General features: G+C 51.0%; 1 protein-coding gene and 1 long non-coding RNA gene across 2 annotated transcripts in view; one reads left to right on the forward strand and one right to left on the reverse strand.

The window, feature by feature from the left end:
* The window catches only part of METTL21C (methyltransferase 21C, AARS1 lysine), a 521155-nt gene that overhangs the window by 232843 nt on the left and 272772 nt on the right, over positions 1–15540 (forward strand). The window lies entirely within an intron of this gene.
* LOC127050842 (uncharacterized) lies at positions 5512–6663 on the reverse strand. The gene is made up of 3 exons (XR_007774297.1): positions 6473–6663; positions 6285–6431; positions 5512–5652 (listed from the first exon to the last, which is right to left on the reverse strand). It is a non-coding gene; the product is annotated as an uncharacterized LOC127050842 (long non-coding RNA).

Consider the following 15540-nt stretch of genomic DNA (forward strand, 5'->3'; position numbering starts at 1 on the left):
ACTAACAATAGTGGGGGATGATTAAAGTTGAATCACTCAGGCTGTAATATCTCCTGAGAGGTGGTACCACCGCTAGGAAGCTTACATATGCTGGTGCAACCTGGCATTTTCCAGAAACCAACAAAGAAAGGCCTTTTGGCATAAAAATGCTGTGTTGAAACTGACTTAACGCTTTCTTTCTGATCCAACAAGTGAACAGGACCTTCTGTCAGAAGGCCCCAACTCTTGCAGAAGAATTGGAAAGACTTTGGCCCACTAGGCCCTATTAAACTGATGGGTGACCTCTGGCAAGCTTTTAGTATGGATATAGGAACTTTATTGATTTTTTTCCCCCTACATATTTTCTGTTGGGAATTTACCTTAAGAATAAGTGTCTTTATTTAGAAAGAGCGTGTGGAAACATATCACTGAGGACAATACACTATTCATAACCCTCAGAAAGAAAGCAGAGCACAGGAACTGGCCTTTAGATAGCCTGGCTTGCTGGGGATATCACAGGGAGCTGTGCATCCTTAAAACCCCCGTCAGGAGGGAGGGACAGAGATGTAGGTCCCTGCCTAAAAGATGACAGCTAGGAGCCAGAAACCTTAAGTGAATGCCCTCAAGGGACCATGGAAAGGGAATACAGGTCACAGTTTCAGGGTAACTACACATTGTTCTTGGCACTACATTGCTTTTTTAGCTTTTAAAATGTATTGAATAGTCTTATTTTATGGGCCATATGGTATAGTAGGGCTTTGTTCTGATCAGCGATCTTGTAAAACTGATGTCATGTTTCTCACAGATTTTATATCACATGTGATCATATACCCTTGTTCTAATTTCCAGTCATGAAAACTCCACCTGAGCTCTGGAAGTCAAGCTATATTTCTGGCTTGAATAATGGCGATTTTGACCCATCATGGGAATTTTGTTAAGAATTCTGCTGCTAATAGAATAGTCAGGTGTGGCAAACCCAGGACAAATGGCTACAAAGGAGGGGATAGTAATTCGTCCCAGGGGGTTAAAAGGCCTCTCCCAATCCACTGAGGAGAGAGAACCAAGGGGAAAAAAGAGTCAGCTGGAAAAGGAGTTACCAGGGAACTAATTAGATTCAGCTGGCTTCAACTGCTTGAGACCTTTTTAAACCCTCCCCAGCATGGAAGGGGAGTGGGGGAGGGGTGAGTGAGAGTAGTAGGGAAGCTGCAGCAAGGTGGTGAACCCTTCCATCCAGAAAGGCTGTGCTCTGTCCCTAGAAGGGAAGAAAACAAGCACAAGGGACTGATCTGAGGGAAGGAATAGCCAGACCCTGTGATACCTAGAAGGATTTGCTTTGCCCAAGCCTGTGTCTCCAAGGCTAAAAAGGACTGAGCCTGCTGAGGAGAAGGTATTTTGCCACACACGATAGAATCCAGTTCACATATAGCTGTGCTGAATCTGCATTGCTAACAGGAGTAAAAAGCTACTTTTGTCACAGATGTCCTTTCAGGACTCTGAATACATACTGGGGGCAGATCTATTGAGTAAGAATGCCACTTTCTTGTCACATACATTTAGGTCCTGGTTGCACAATGAATTCCATGCTAGTGCACCCCTGTGCCAAGCCACATTGAAGTCCATGAGACTCCTTACAGAGGCAGGGGTCAGCTTGCACAGAGCACATTGCAGGATTGAGACACTGGTCACCTTTCCAGACCACGCTGTTGACTCAGATAACATTTCTCCTTGTCTTTTACACATTACTATAAGGAACATTGTAGAGCAGGAGTTTGCAGACCTTTTCATAGGGTAAGTCACATTTTCAGGACTTGACCAAACACAGTACACATTTTTATTCAGTTGAAGAGTACTCATGGTACCACTTGCTCCTTCTCAAGAGGGGAGAGAGGAAAACAAAGAGCACCATGGCTTGAGCATCACTGCTCTCTTAATAGAATGGGTGCGGGGAGGGAAGGAAGAAGCCCAGCCCTGCTGGTCGTGTTTGAGGAGAAGGAGCTGAACTATCCACGTGCCACTAGTTATTTTTCAGGTGGAGAGGGAAGGGAGTTGCTGGAACCACTACACTTCTCAAATGATTGAGAGAGACCAGATAGGAGACTAAATCTGAGATGGAGAGAGGAGCACAAATGTCAGTTCCTTTAACAATGGGGAAAAAAGCAAAGGGCCCAGGTCAAAAAGAAGAAGTAGCTAAGATCACCAGGTGGGTAGCCAGAAATAACAAAAAACAATGCCTGCAAAGAGGCAAGATCTACATTGATTTATATGGTGCAAGAGGAGGTTGAATGTTTGTTTGTTGTGTGAGCAAGCACAAATTGACTTACTGTGGGACGTTCAGCGTTCATTTATTGTGTGGAGAGGGACAGCACTAAATCCATTGGGTGGTAGGCCCACTTTTAGTTGTATGTGTATAGTCAAGAGACAGCATTAAAGTGGGGTTTAGATTTCAGCTAGCAAGGGACTGGGGACTTCAGACCTAAGCAGCAAGGGATGTAAAATGGGAATACCCAAAGAGCAGGAGACTGGCACTAGGATGTGTGAGACTTCCCAAACCACAACTTGCCATCTGGATGTATTTCAGACTGTCAAGAAGATTCAGTCATTGGGCTACTGGGTATTGGGTAATTTTTTCAAGCCCTGTGTGACACTTTGTACCTCAAAGAAGCACACTGGAACTCCCATATTCACCACTGTCATATAATTATGATGTGTGTTGTACAAAGTATGCCTTGTGAGGTTTCATTTTAAAAGTCTTGATCTGTTGAACATTAATATCCTGTTGGATTGTATGTGCTATCATTGTATGTAGACTTATGAAGTTTTGTTATGTGTGTGTTACTCAAATATATTGTGAGGTTGGGAACACCTACAACCAGCTTTCAGGTACAACAATGGAGTAGCCAGAGGTTCTGATGAATCACTAAAGAGAATCCACTTTCCCAGCAGCCATCCCAGAAGAATTCTCGGAGAGAGCACATAGACAATGGAGACTGCTTGACCAGTGGGGTCGAACACCCATATCACAAGCAAAAACTTTTCCAGAAAGCTGGAAGAAACTTTAAAAGAGGGGAAGTGACATCATGACTTAGCCTCGTTCCCCCCAAAACTCATCACCTGGAAACATGTCTGGAGGACAAAGACTTTGAACTGAGGGAGGGTGGTCCCAGGCTGGAAGGCAGTTCCAGTTTGTGTATTGAAGATCTGTGGCCTGTTTGTACCACCTATCTGGGTAAGACACTGTTTGATTCAAATCCTGTTTGGTTTATAGAACTCAGACTGAATTTACTTTTATTTCTTAGGTAACCAACTTTGATCTCTACACTTACTACTTATAATCACTTAGGGTATGGCTATACTTGCAGCTGTACAGCGCTTGGAGTTACAGCTGTCTTCATACAGCTGTGTAGGGAAAGCGCTGCAGTGTGGCCACATTTGCAGCACTGTTGGGAGTGGTGCATTATGGGCAGCTATCCCACAGAGCACCTCTTCCCATTTTGGCGCCGTGGGTTGTGGGAAGGGGACGGATGGGTGCACGTCATTCCGCTTCACGCTGTCCCAACGCCCCGTGATGCATCGCTTCACATCCCAGCAGTCACTGTTTTTCCGTCCACGTTTGGCGCCATTGTGACTCTCCCAACGGTGTTCGTGCAGCGCGATTTCTGTGGGAAATGGAGCCTGAGCTGCTGAGGAGTATGCTGATGAGTGTCGCTAGCACATCACGTTTGGCAGTTGAGCTATTCCTTCAGCTCCAAAGTGACAGTGACAAGTCTGACGATGATATCGAGTCGCCTGACGCGTATGACACTAAATTGCTTGTGGCAGTAAAGGAAATGCTCAGCACCGTGGAACGCTGCTTTTGGGCTCGGGAAACAAGCACTGAGTGGTGGGATCACATCGTCATGGAAGTCTGGGATGACAATCAGTGGCTGCAGAACTTTCGGATGAGAAAAGCCACTTTCATGGGACTGTGTGCTGAGCTTTCCCCCACCCTGCGGCGCAAGGACACGAGACTGAGAGCTGCTCTGCCAATGGAGAAGCGGATGGCTGCTGCAATCTGGAAGCTGGCAACTCCAGATAGCTACCGATCGGTCGCGAACCAGTTTGGAGCGGGAAAGTCAACCGTTAGAATCATGTTGATGCAAGTTTGCAGGGCCATTAATCGCATCCTGCTAAGAAGAACCGTGACTCTGGGGAACGGGCCGGACATTGTGGATGGCTTTGCACAAATGGGTTTCCCTAACTGTGGAGGGGCGATAGATGGGACGCATATTCCTATTCTGGTGCCACCCCACCTTGCATCCGAGTACATTAATCGGAAGGGGTATTTCTCTATGGTTCTTCAGGTGCTTGTGGATAACCGTGGGCATTTCATTGACATTAACACAGGCTGGCCTGGAAAGATGCATGATGCACACATCTTTCGGAACAGTGGCCTGTTCAGGAAGCTGCAGGCCAGGACTTTTTTCCCAGACTGGAAGATCACAGTAGGGGACATCGAAATGCCCATTGTGATCCTTGGAGACCCTGCTTACCCGTTAATGCCTTGGCTCATGAAACCGTATACAAGGAAGCTTGACAGCAGAAAGGAACGATTCAGCTACAGGCTGAGCCGGTGCAGAATGACTGTGTGGAGTGTGCTTTTGGCTGTTTAAAAGGGCGCTGGAGATCTCTGTATGGGAAGCTAGACTTGGGGGAAAGAAGCATCCCTGCGGTTATATCCATGTGCTGTACCCTCCATAATATTTGTGAAGGGAAGGGTGAAACATTCAGTCAGGAATGGACCTCTGAGGTTCAAAGCCTGGAGGCTGAATTTGCACAGCCAGAGAGCAGGGTTGCTAGAGAGGCCCAGCACAGGGCTACAAGGATTAGGGATGCCTTGAGGGAGGAATTTGAGGCTAAAAACCAACAGTAATGTTTGGTGCCTTGCATGGGAGTGAAGTGCAGTGGTTACAATGTTAGTAGGAATCTGGTTTTTTCCTAAAATGATTTGCCATGCCTGTTTCTTTCCTGGGCTACGGTATCTTTCACTTTCTGCAATAATGAAGACTGTTTTCAAAGCCAAGAATTCATTTATTGAAAAGAAAATAACTTTTTTGACAGACACACAACATTTTGGGAACCTAAAAGGGCAGAGGGGTGAGGTGGTGAACTGTACAGTCACAGGTTTGAATATGTCCTGTCTGGAGTGCTGTGCAACGACTGCTGCACTTCAGGATGAAAATACTGCATGGTGCTTAGGGTTGAGTGCAGAGGATAAGGGTCATAGTTCTCAGGGCTGGTTGGTGAACGTACAGGTGTTGGGGGCAGCTGGTGGTGGTAAGAACCTGGATGCTGGGAAAGGAGGTTTGGAGCTGACATTGGGGCACAAGGGAAAGAGCTTTGGGATGCGGGGGGGCCGGCACAGTAGTGCTCTGCCTGCATGGCTACGAGTGACTGGATAGAGTCCGCTTGGTGCGCCAGGATGCTTATCAGCCGTTTTGTGCTTCTCTTCTTAGCCCCTGCGTTTCTCTGGCAGATCCCGTAGTTTTTTCCTCCAGTCCTGCAGTTTTTTACTCTCTCTGGCAGAGTGATCCATAACTGCTTTCAGCATGTCTTCTTTGCTTTTTCGCGGCTTCTTCCTGAGGTTTTGTAGCCTCTAAGCAGTCGATGATACAGGCAGTCGAGTAGTCAAGGACACTTTTCGAAAGGCAAAAATGGCAACAGTTAACAGAGGCAGCATTGTTTATAATCTCACCCAGACAGTTATTCCCACATAGTGAATGAGTTTACAGTCTTCTATTTAGCATACTTTTCCCATACCAAACAGAGTGCACATAACCCACAGGAGCCACAAAATGGTGAGTAAGGGGGACTGATTGCTTCAGGGATGTGCAGGGGTTTCTGTTCGTTGGGGGCATCTACAGTGAACTCTCTCCCAACATTTTCCACAGGAGTTAATCCTGGAAGATATCTCGCTGCTGCAGATCACCTGGGAAGAGTGGGAGGGTCTTCTACAGCAATGCGGAATAGGCGCCCTGGCCCCTATGCAGCTTGCCTGTGTGTAGCAATGGTCCCCCCACCCCTCACGACACAGTGGCGCAGACGCGTTAGCCTGACTGGGACAAGGACCACAGTGGCCCTCCCTATAAACTTGTGCAAACGCATTGCCCTCGCTCTGGCTGAAACTTTTGAAGAGATTACCGAGGCCGATTACCGCGACATGATAGACCACATCAATGGGCTATTCCACATCTAGGCATGCATGCATGCAGTCTTAATCCCCCCTCCTCTCCCGAAACATTTCCATCCTGAAAATAAAAGCTGCTTACAGTAACCCGCTCCTTTGCTTGTCCTTCACCAAGTATCGGCTGCTGCGACTGGCTACCTTCCTCCTGGCTTGAGAAGAGCTCCTGGCTGCATGCCTCCTGGGACTCCGGGGTGTCTCCCCCCACCCCAGTACCCTCACTCTCGGTTTCCTCCCCCTCCCACTCCTCATCCTCCTCCTTCCCCCCCTCACTCTCCCCGCTCTGAAGTGTCCATTGTGGTCATCGGATTGGCAGTGGGGTCACCCCCAAGTATCGCGTCCAGCTCCTTGTAAAAACGGCAGGTCATGGGGGCAGCGCCGGAGTGGCGGTTTCCCTTGCGGGTTTTGCAATAGGCACTCCGCAGCTCCTTCACTTTAACCCTGCACTGCACCGCATCCCGGTCATGGCCTCTTTCCAGCATGGCCCTGAATATCTGCCCATAGATATCGTAATTCCTACAGCTGGAGTGCAACTGTGACTGCACAGCTTCCTCACCCCAAACACTGATGAGGTCCAGCAACTCGCCATTGTTCCATGCTGGGGCTCGTTTGGCGCATGGAGGCATGGTCACCTGGAAAGATTCACTGATTGCTCAGCCAGGTGTGGAGTGCAAACAGGAAGGGGATTTCTAAAATTCCTGGGGCATTTAAAGGGCAGGTCACCTGAGGCCAGGGCAGTAGAATGCTAACTGATGAGCAGAGTGGCTGAACAGGCATTCTGGGCTACCTCCAAATACCTCTGGAGGCCAATTACAGCACTTTTGGTGGCCACACTAGCGGAGCAGCGCTGCATCACCATTGCTGCAATCATTATACCTGAGGCATAGCAGGAGTACAGCCAGCGCTGCAGCCAGGGAGATGCAGCGCTGTATGTGCCTTGCAAGTGTGGACGGAGAGTAAGTTGCAGCTGTAAACCCACCACCAGCACTGCAACTTTCCAGTGTAGCCAAGCCCTTAAATATTTCAGTAGTTAATAAATCTGTTCTATTTTTTTACCTAAAGCAATGTGTTTTGGTTGAAGTGCTTGGGAAATCTCAACTCCATTTACAAAGGCCAGTGTGTGTCCTCACCACACTGAGGGAAGGGCAGACTGGGTAATGAATTTACACTGTTCAGGCCTCTGACCAGGGCAAGGCAGTACAGTTTTGGGGTACAAGGCTGGGGAGATGGGGGGGAACTGGCTGGAGCCTCTTTGCTGTTGGTTCATGAATGGCTGGGAGAAGCATTAATGTAACTCAGCTGGGTGTGTCCCTGACCGTGGATTCTGTGCAAGTGCAGTGCCTGTCAAAGGTTTGTAGTTTGGCAACAGCATCACTGTGTGAGAGGAATACCCCAGGTTTGTGGGACAGAGGGCTCAGTGGTCCCACAGTCCAGGTTGCACTCTGGGAGCCTGTCACACCCTGCACATTTTGAGAGAGACTGTCTCCTGGACATGATCACATCAGCCAGCTTGCTGTCTCTTTGCAATTGCATAACATCCCTCTGGCAACAGCAGCAATTAGATTAAAAAAAAATCATTAGGAAAGTATGCAGTGGATATTTGGCTTCTTTGGATGCAATTTAGCAGCTGGAAACAAGGAGTGGAGCCTTCACCACAGACAAACTAGCTTTCTGCAGAGCACTACCAAGTGCTCTGTGGAGCAGCAGTTGGGGAACCTCTGGCTTAGGCTACCAAAAGTAAAAGATATGAGAGAAATTATTTTCTCATTCAGTTTGCATTTGACAGTAGAGTGTGGGCAGTTTCACTCCCAGTCTCCTAGGGTATAATGATTATATCACTTTCCTGCTCTCCTCTGTAAGGCTTTTCCAAGCACTGACAGGGTTTAACACTAAGAGCACCAGGGCTGCTGCCGGTGTTTTGGAGCTTAGCTACATGCTGCTGGTAGGTAAATATCAGGTACTAAAACAGAGATGGGCAAACTTTTTGGCCTGAGGACCACATCTGGGTGGGGAAATTGCATGCAGTGCCATAAATGTAGGGCTGGGGCAGGGGGTTGGGGTGTGGAGTGCAGGAGAGGGCTCAGAGCAGAGGGTTGGGGTGCAGGAGGAGGTGCAGAGTGCCGCAGGGGGTTGGGACAGAGGAGTAGTGCAGGTTGTACTGGGGAATCAGGGCAGGAGTGTGGAGTGTGGGTGCAGCAGAGAGCTCAGGGCACAGGGTTGGGATGCAGGGTGCAGGAGGGGTTCAGGGTGTAGGCTCTGGCCCAGTGCTGCTTACCTGGAGTGGCTCCAGGGTGGCAGCAGTGCTCAGTGAAGCTAAGACAGGCTCCCTGCCTGCCCTGCCCTGCCCCCATGCCATGTTTCTCCCAGAAGTGGCTGACACCATGTCCCTGTGGCCCCTGGGGGAGGGAGGGCTGCCCTCGCCTGTGGGTACCTCCCCCGAAGCTCCCATTGGCCATGGTTCCCTGAATTAGGAAAAGCACCAGTGCATAACAGCTCCACCTTGGTGAACTTAAGCAGGTGAACTTAAGCAGCAGTCTTCATTCTCCAAATTCCTCCACTGGACTGAGGAGCACTAGCAAAGCAAAGTCAGCCATGGAGGACCTTTACTCACTGGCATACCTACAAGGGCCTGTGGGAGCAGCAGAAAGTGGTGGAAGAGTCAATGAGCCTTGATTCTTTACTTCTCTGGTTGCTCCAGGGTCTGATGGAAGACTGGGGTTCTATGCTTCCTGGGATACCTACACAAGGCCCAAAGAAGCTTAGGAGGAATGAAGGACCTTAGATCTCACTATTTCCTTCCTTATCCCTATCTTCTCCATGAAGTCAGGCAGGAGAGGAAGCAGAGAATGGGAGGGTAGGGGTTGCCTGACAGTGTTATGCATAAGAACATCCATACTGGGTCAGACCAAAGGTCCATCTAGCTGTTATTATCCATTCTTCTGACAGTGACCAATGCCAGGTGCCCCAGAGGGAATGAACAGAAAAGATAATCACTGAGTGATCCATCCCCTATCGCTCATTCCCAGCTTCTGACAAACAGAGACTAGGGACACCATCTCTGACCATCCTGGCTAATAGCCTGGCTAATCCATTGATGGATCTATTGTCCATGAATTTATCTAGTTCTTCTTCGAGTGATTGCTCATATCCCTTCCAGTTAGCTGTACGCGCACTGCGTGCACGTTCGTCGGAAGACTTTTTACCCTAGCAACACTCGGTGAGTCAGCTGGGTGCCCCCTGGAGTGGCACCACTATGGCACTGGATATATACCCCAGCCGACTCAGCCACCCTTCAGTTCCTTCTTACCGCCCGTGTCGGTCGTTGGAACAGTGGAGTGCGGCTTAGCTGACCTCCACTCCCCTAGCTACTCATAGTTTCTCGTTTGTTATTGTGTATATAGTTATAATTCTTTTATTTTTATATATATATGTTTCTTCCTGATAGCATAGTTAGTTTAGTAATAGTTAGCAGGTTTCGGGGAGTAGCCCCTTCCCCGCACCCGGTGCCGGAGCCCATGCCCGGCTCACCGGGTTTCAAACCGTGCTCGGCCTGCCACAGGCCGATGCCGACAGGAGATCTGCACAACTCCTGTTTGAAGTGCCTCGGGGAATCGCACTTAACAGCTAAGGGCCCCTTTTGCAAGGCTTTCAAGCTGCGAACAAAAAAGGAGTGGGACATCAGGCTTAAACAGCTCCTCATGGAGGCGGCTATCACCCCTCCACCTTCCGCACCGAGCGCTGGTCAGTCGGTGAGCAGAAGCGCCTCCGCGGCACCGGACCACACCGGTACACCCAAAGACTCTCAGCACCGGACGTCAGCGGTGCCGAAGTCGGCTTCATGACGCTCCCTCTCCCCGAGGTTGAGGAAGGCCAAGACTCCTGCTGCTTCGGCACCACCCGCACAGCAGCCAGATAGTACGCCTAGATCGGATCACCCGGCGCCGACACCCGCTGTGGCACCGACTAAATCGGCACCGTAGATTCCGGTCCCACAAGAGCCATCGAGTCCGGCGCCTGTTAGCTCCCCGGTGTGTGCCGCGGTAGAGCTCACCATGACGTCCACGCCAGAGGTGTTCTCAGCGGCAAGGGACCTGATCACCTTGACAGACTCGGCACTGCCTCCACCCCCGGCACCGCCGGTGAGGGTAGTACAATCCATAGGCAAGCCGACCTTGATTAGACCACCCTCTGTCGGCACAGCGGACTGGCACCACTCACGATCGCGGTCCCGCAGACGCTCCAGGTCCAGACGCCGCTCCCGCTCTCGACGCCGCTCGCTGTCCCTGCACTGTTCTACTACATGGCATTGGTCAGACTCGCGGCACTGATTGGACTCTCGTTCACTGGCTCACTACCCGCGGCACTGCTCCAGTTCTCGGCACTGCTCCAGGCACCATGCCTCCCGAAGCCATTCATGATGCCAGGATTCGAGATCTCGGTCGACCTCCCGGCACCGATCTGGTCGCAGGTCCCGCTTTCGATCCCGGTACCGATATACATCCCAGCACCTGTCCCCGATACGTAGGGAAGTGAGGTCCGTGGGAACATCTGCACAAGGCTTCTCCACTCCTCCATGGCCATCCAGACATACGTCGGTGTCTTCCCACGTGGACAGCTACTATGGCCAAGACTGCGATTCCGATGTGCCCACTGGAGTCTTTCAAGAAGCCCGGTCTCAGGACCCAGGACCTCACCAGTGGTTCTTTTGAACACCTTGGGCATACCACTAGGCCCAAGGTGCTCCGCTAGTTCTGGCCCGCTCCGCTTCATCAGAGCACCGAGCACCGAGGCCAAGTTAGCCATCCTCCTCCACCCAGGACGGAGGAGCCACTAGTCTACCCACCTGGTTCCCCAGTTCCGCTGGAGCAGGAACCGGTGCATGAGCAAGAGGCCATACAGGACCCGCTTGTCCCTGGCATTTCATCCTCTTCCTCTCCAGATGAGGCAGTGGCAGGGACTTCCTCCTCGGGGCTGCCTCCAATAGACCTCAGAGCCCATCAGGACCTCCTCAGGAGAGTAGCGCTCAACATGAACCTCCAGGTGGAGGAGGTCCCGGAGGTCAACGATCCTGTAGTGAGCATCCTGTCGGCAGATACTCCCACTAGGGTGGCTTTGCCCTTTATCAGGACCATCCAGGCCAATGCAGACGCCTTATGACAGTCCCCAGCCTCCATCCCCCCTACAGCAAAGGGGGTCGAGTGTAAATACATGGTACCCTCTCGGGGTAGTACCTACCTAAAAGGATACCCTTTACTATGAGTATCTATATGTCCACCCTCCTCCCTCCTCGCTAGTTGTCCAATCTGTCAATGAGAGGGAGCGCCATGGCCAACAGGTGCCAGCCCCAATGTCAAAGGAGGCTAGGCGAATGGACCTTCTCGGCCGCAAGGTGTATTCGGCAGGCGCCCTACAGCTCCGGGTGGCAAATCAGCAGGCTCTACTGAGCCGTTATAGCTACAATATCTGGGCAGAGGTGGGTAGATTTACAGAACTACTCCCCCTGGACTCCCACCAGGAATTCGCTGCATTCCTAGAGGAAGGGAAAAAGGTGGCCAGAACCTCCCTCCAGGCTTCTCTAGATGCGGCCAACTCGGCAGCCAGAACTCTGGCCTCCGGTATCACCATGAGATGCATCTCATGGCTACAGGTTTCCAACCTCCTGCCTGAGTTACAATATACCATCCAGGACTTACCCTTTGATGGTAAGTGTCTGTTCTCGGAGAAGACTGACCCCAGGCTACAAAGCTTGAAAGACAACAGAGTCATCATGCGTTCTTTGGGCATGCATACACCTGTGACCCAGCGCAGACCTTTCCGTCCCCAGACTCACCGCCTGTACTTTGTGCCCAGACACAGGCAAGACTTTAGCAGACAGCGAGGGCGGGGTGGCCATAGACGCCAGTCTGGACCCTAAGGGGGCCAAAACCACGGCCCCTCAAAACCACCAGTGGGACCTAAGTCTGCCTTTTGAAGGTACGCCCAAGGACGGCGTACCAGTTTCAGGACAGGATCCTTTTCCTCCCTTCTCCAACCGCCTATCCTACTTCCTCCCGGCATGGTCCCAATTGACCTCAGACCTCTGGGTCCTACACACGGTGAAACAAGGATACCACCTCCAATTTGTTTCATCCCCACCTTCCCACCCTCCAACCCAGTCCCTCTTCAGGGACCCCTCTCACGAGCAATTCCTCCTACAAAAGGTGCAGATGCTCCTCGCTATAGGAGCAATAGAGGAGGTTCCACAAGACAAAAAGGGCAAAGGGTTTTACTCCCGTTACTTTCTGATCCCCAAGTCGAAAGGTGGCCTCAGGCCCATCCTAGACCTGCGAGGCCTCAACAAGTTCATGATAAAGTTGAAGTTCCGCATGGTATCCCCGGGGACCGTTATCCCATCCTTGGATCCTGGAGACTGGAATGCTGCCCTCGATATGAAGGACGCGTACTTTCACATCGCCATTTTTCCTCCACACAGGAGGTATCTTTGCTTTGTAGCCAACCACCAGCACTTCCAATTTACGGTCCTCCCCTTTGGCCTCTCCATCACCCCAAGGGTGTTTACAAAGTGTATGGCCATAGTCGTCGCACACCTCCGCCGACGTCGGATACACGTATTCCCATATCTGGACTACTGGCTCATCAGAGGGACTTCTGAGACACAGGTCAGGCAGCATGTAGGCATTGTCAGGGACCTATTCACAAGCTTAGGCCTGATGCTCAATACGGAGAAATCCACACTGGTCCCCACACAAAGGCTAGACTTCATAGGAGCTACCCTGGACTCCATCCTAGCTAAGGCCTACCTACCCCAGCCGTGATTCCAAGCAATGGCAACGATCATTCGAGGTCTGCAGAACTTCCCGACGACCTCGGCTCGCACCTGGGTCAATGGCTGCCTGTACTTATGTGACCAAATATGCCAGGCTCCGCCTCCGACCCCTCCAAACATGGCTCAATTCAGTCTACCATCCGGGCAGGGATCCAATAGACACAATAGTCACCATCCCACCGAGCACCCTACGCTCCCTCGACTGGTGGCTAACCCCCTCCCTGGTATGTGCAGGGTTACTGTTCCGTCCACCACAACCCTCACTGTCCCTGACGACGGACGCGTCATCTCTCGGATGGGGGGCTCACCTCAGACACCTTTGTACCCAGGGCCTTTGGTCATCGCAGGAGCTGACGCTTCACATAAATGTCCGAGAGCTGAGAGCGGTCCACCTGGCATGCCAGACATTCCAGCAGCATCTACACGGCCGTTGTGTCTCAATGTTTACAGACAACACAATGGCCATATATTATATCAACAAACAGAGAGGGACTCGATCTTCCCCCCTCTGTCAGGAGACCATCCGACTCTGGGACTTCTGCATAGCCCACTCGATAGACCTGGTAGTGTCTTTTCTCCCAGGGGTTCGGAACACTCTAGCGGATCAGCTGAGCAGATCCTTCCTCTGTCATGAATGGTCGATAAGATCAGATGTTATTCATTCGGTCTTCCAGAAGTGGGGCTTTCCCCACATAGACTTGTTTGCCTCTCGCACAAACAGGAAATGCCAAGCGTTCTGCTCCTTCCAGGGTCTTTCACCAGGGTCAATCTGGGACGCATTCCTCATGTCATGGAAGCACCAGCTGCTCTATGCCTTCCCACCATTCCTGCTGGTTCACAAGGTCCTGATAAAACTCCGCAGGGACAGAGTGCACCTAATCATGATAGCCAGCCCAATTACCCTGCCTTTCCACCCGGACCTCATAACGCAGGACCACGGCAATCTTCACCACCCAGACCTGCAGGCCCTTCACCTCACGGCGTGGCTCCTGCGTGGCTAAACAGGTCGGAGTTACGCTGCTCCACTCCAGTACAACATATACTCCTGAGCAGCAGAAAGCCTTCCACTCTGTCAACATATCTGGCCAAGTGGAAACATTTCTCCTGCTGGTGTGAAACGCAAAATACTACTTCCTCTCAGGTCTCGATCCCCACTGTCTTGGACTACCTCTGGTCCCTTAAGCAGCAGGGCCTGGCGATATCTTCTCTGAGGGTGCACTTGGCGGCCATCTCCATATTCCATCCAGGTGGCCACTCTATGTTTTCCCACCCTTTAGTTACTAGATTTCTCAAGGGACTGGAGCGCCTCTACCCCCAAGTACACCGTCCTGCCCCTACCTGGGACCTCAACCTAGTCCTAAACAGGCTTATGCTTCCGCCATTCGAGCCATTGGCAACTTGCTCACTACTATACCTGTCCTGGAAGACAGTTTTTCTAGTAGCCATTACATCAGCGAGACAGGTCTCCAAACTTCGAGCACTTACGGTGGACCCACCATATACTGTCTTTCACAAGGACAAGGTACAGTTGCAACCACATCCGGCGTTCCTCCCTAAGGTAGTGTCGGCCTTCCATACCAATCAGGACATCTTCCTTCTGGTCTTCTTCCCTAAGCCTCACTCATCTCAACGGGAACAGCAGTTACACTCCTTAGATGTCCGTAGGGCACTTGCTTTTTATATCAATCGGACGAAGCCCTTCCGAAAATCCCCCCAACTCTTCATTGCAGTGGCTGACCAGATGAAAGGCCTAGCTGTCTCCTCCCAGAGGATCTCCTCTTGGGTGACGACATGCATATGCACCTGCTATGACCTGGCTCATGTTCCCTCGGGCCATCTCACTGCACATTCTACCAGAGCTCAGGCTTCATCAGCAGCGTTCCTGGCCCATGTACCAATCCAGGAGATATGTCGCTCAGCTACCTGGTCCTCGGTCCACATCTTTGCTTCGCACTACGCTCTGATCCAACAGTCTAGAGATGATGCAGCCTTCGGCTCAGCGGTTTTGCACTCTGCCACATCTCACTCCGACCCCTCCACCTAGGTAAGGCTTGGGAATCACCTAACTGGAATGGATATGAGCAATCACTTGAAGAAGAAAAGACGGTTACTCACCTTTGTAACTGTTGTTCTTCGAGATGTGTTGCTCATATCCATTCCAAACCACCCTCCTTCCCCACTGTCGGAGTAGCCAGCAAGAAGGAACTGAAAGGTGGCTGGGTCGGCTGGGGTACATATCCGATGCCATAGCGGAGCCACTCCAGGGGGCGCCCAGACCCACAGAGTGTTGCTAGGGTAAAAAGTCTTCCGACGAACGTGCACGCGGCGCGCGTACACCTAACTGGAATGGATATGAGCAACACATCTCGAAGAACAAGTTACAAAGGTGAGTAACCGTCTTTTCTTTTTTGAACCCTGTTATAGTCTTGGCCTTCAGAACATCCTCTGGCAAAGAGTTCCACAGGTTGACTGTGTGTTGTGTAAAGAAATACTTCCTTTTGTTTGTTTTAAATGT

The sequence above is a fragment of the Gopherus flavomarginatus genome, chromosome 1, assembly GCF_025201925.1.
Source record: "Gopherus flavomarginatus isolate rGopFla2 chromosome 1, rGopFla2.mat.asm, whole genome shotgun sequence".
NCBI classification, from domain to species: domain Eukaryota; kingdom Metazoa; phylum Chordata; order Testudines; family Testudinidae; genus Gopherus; species Gopherus flavomarginatus.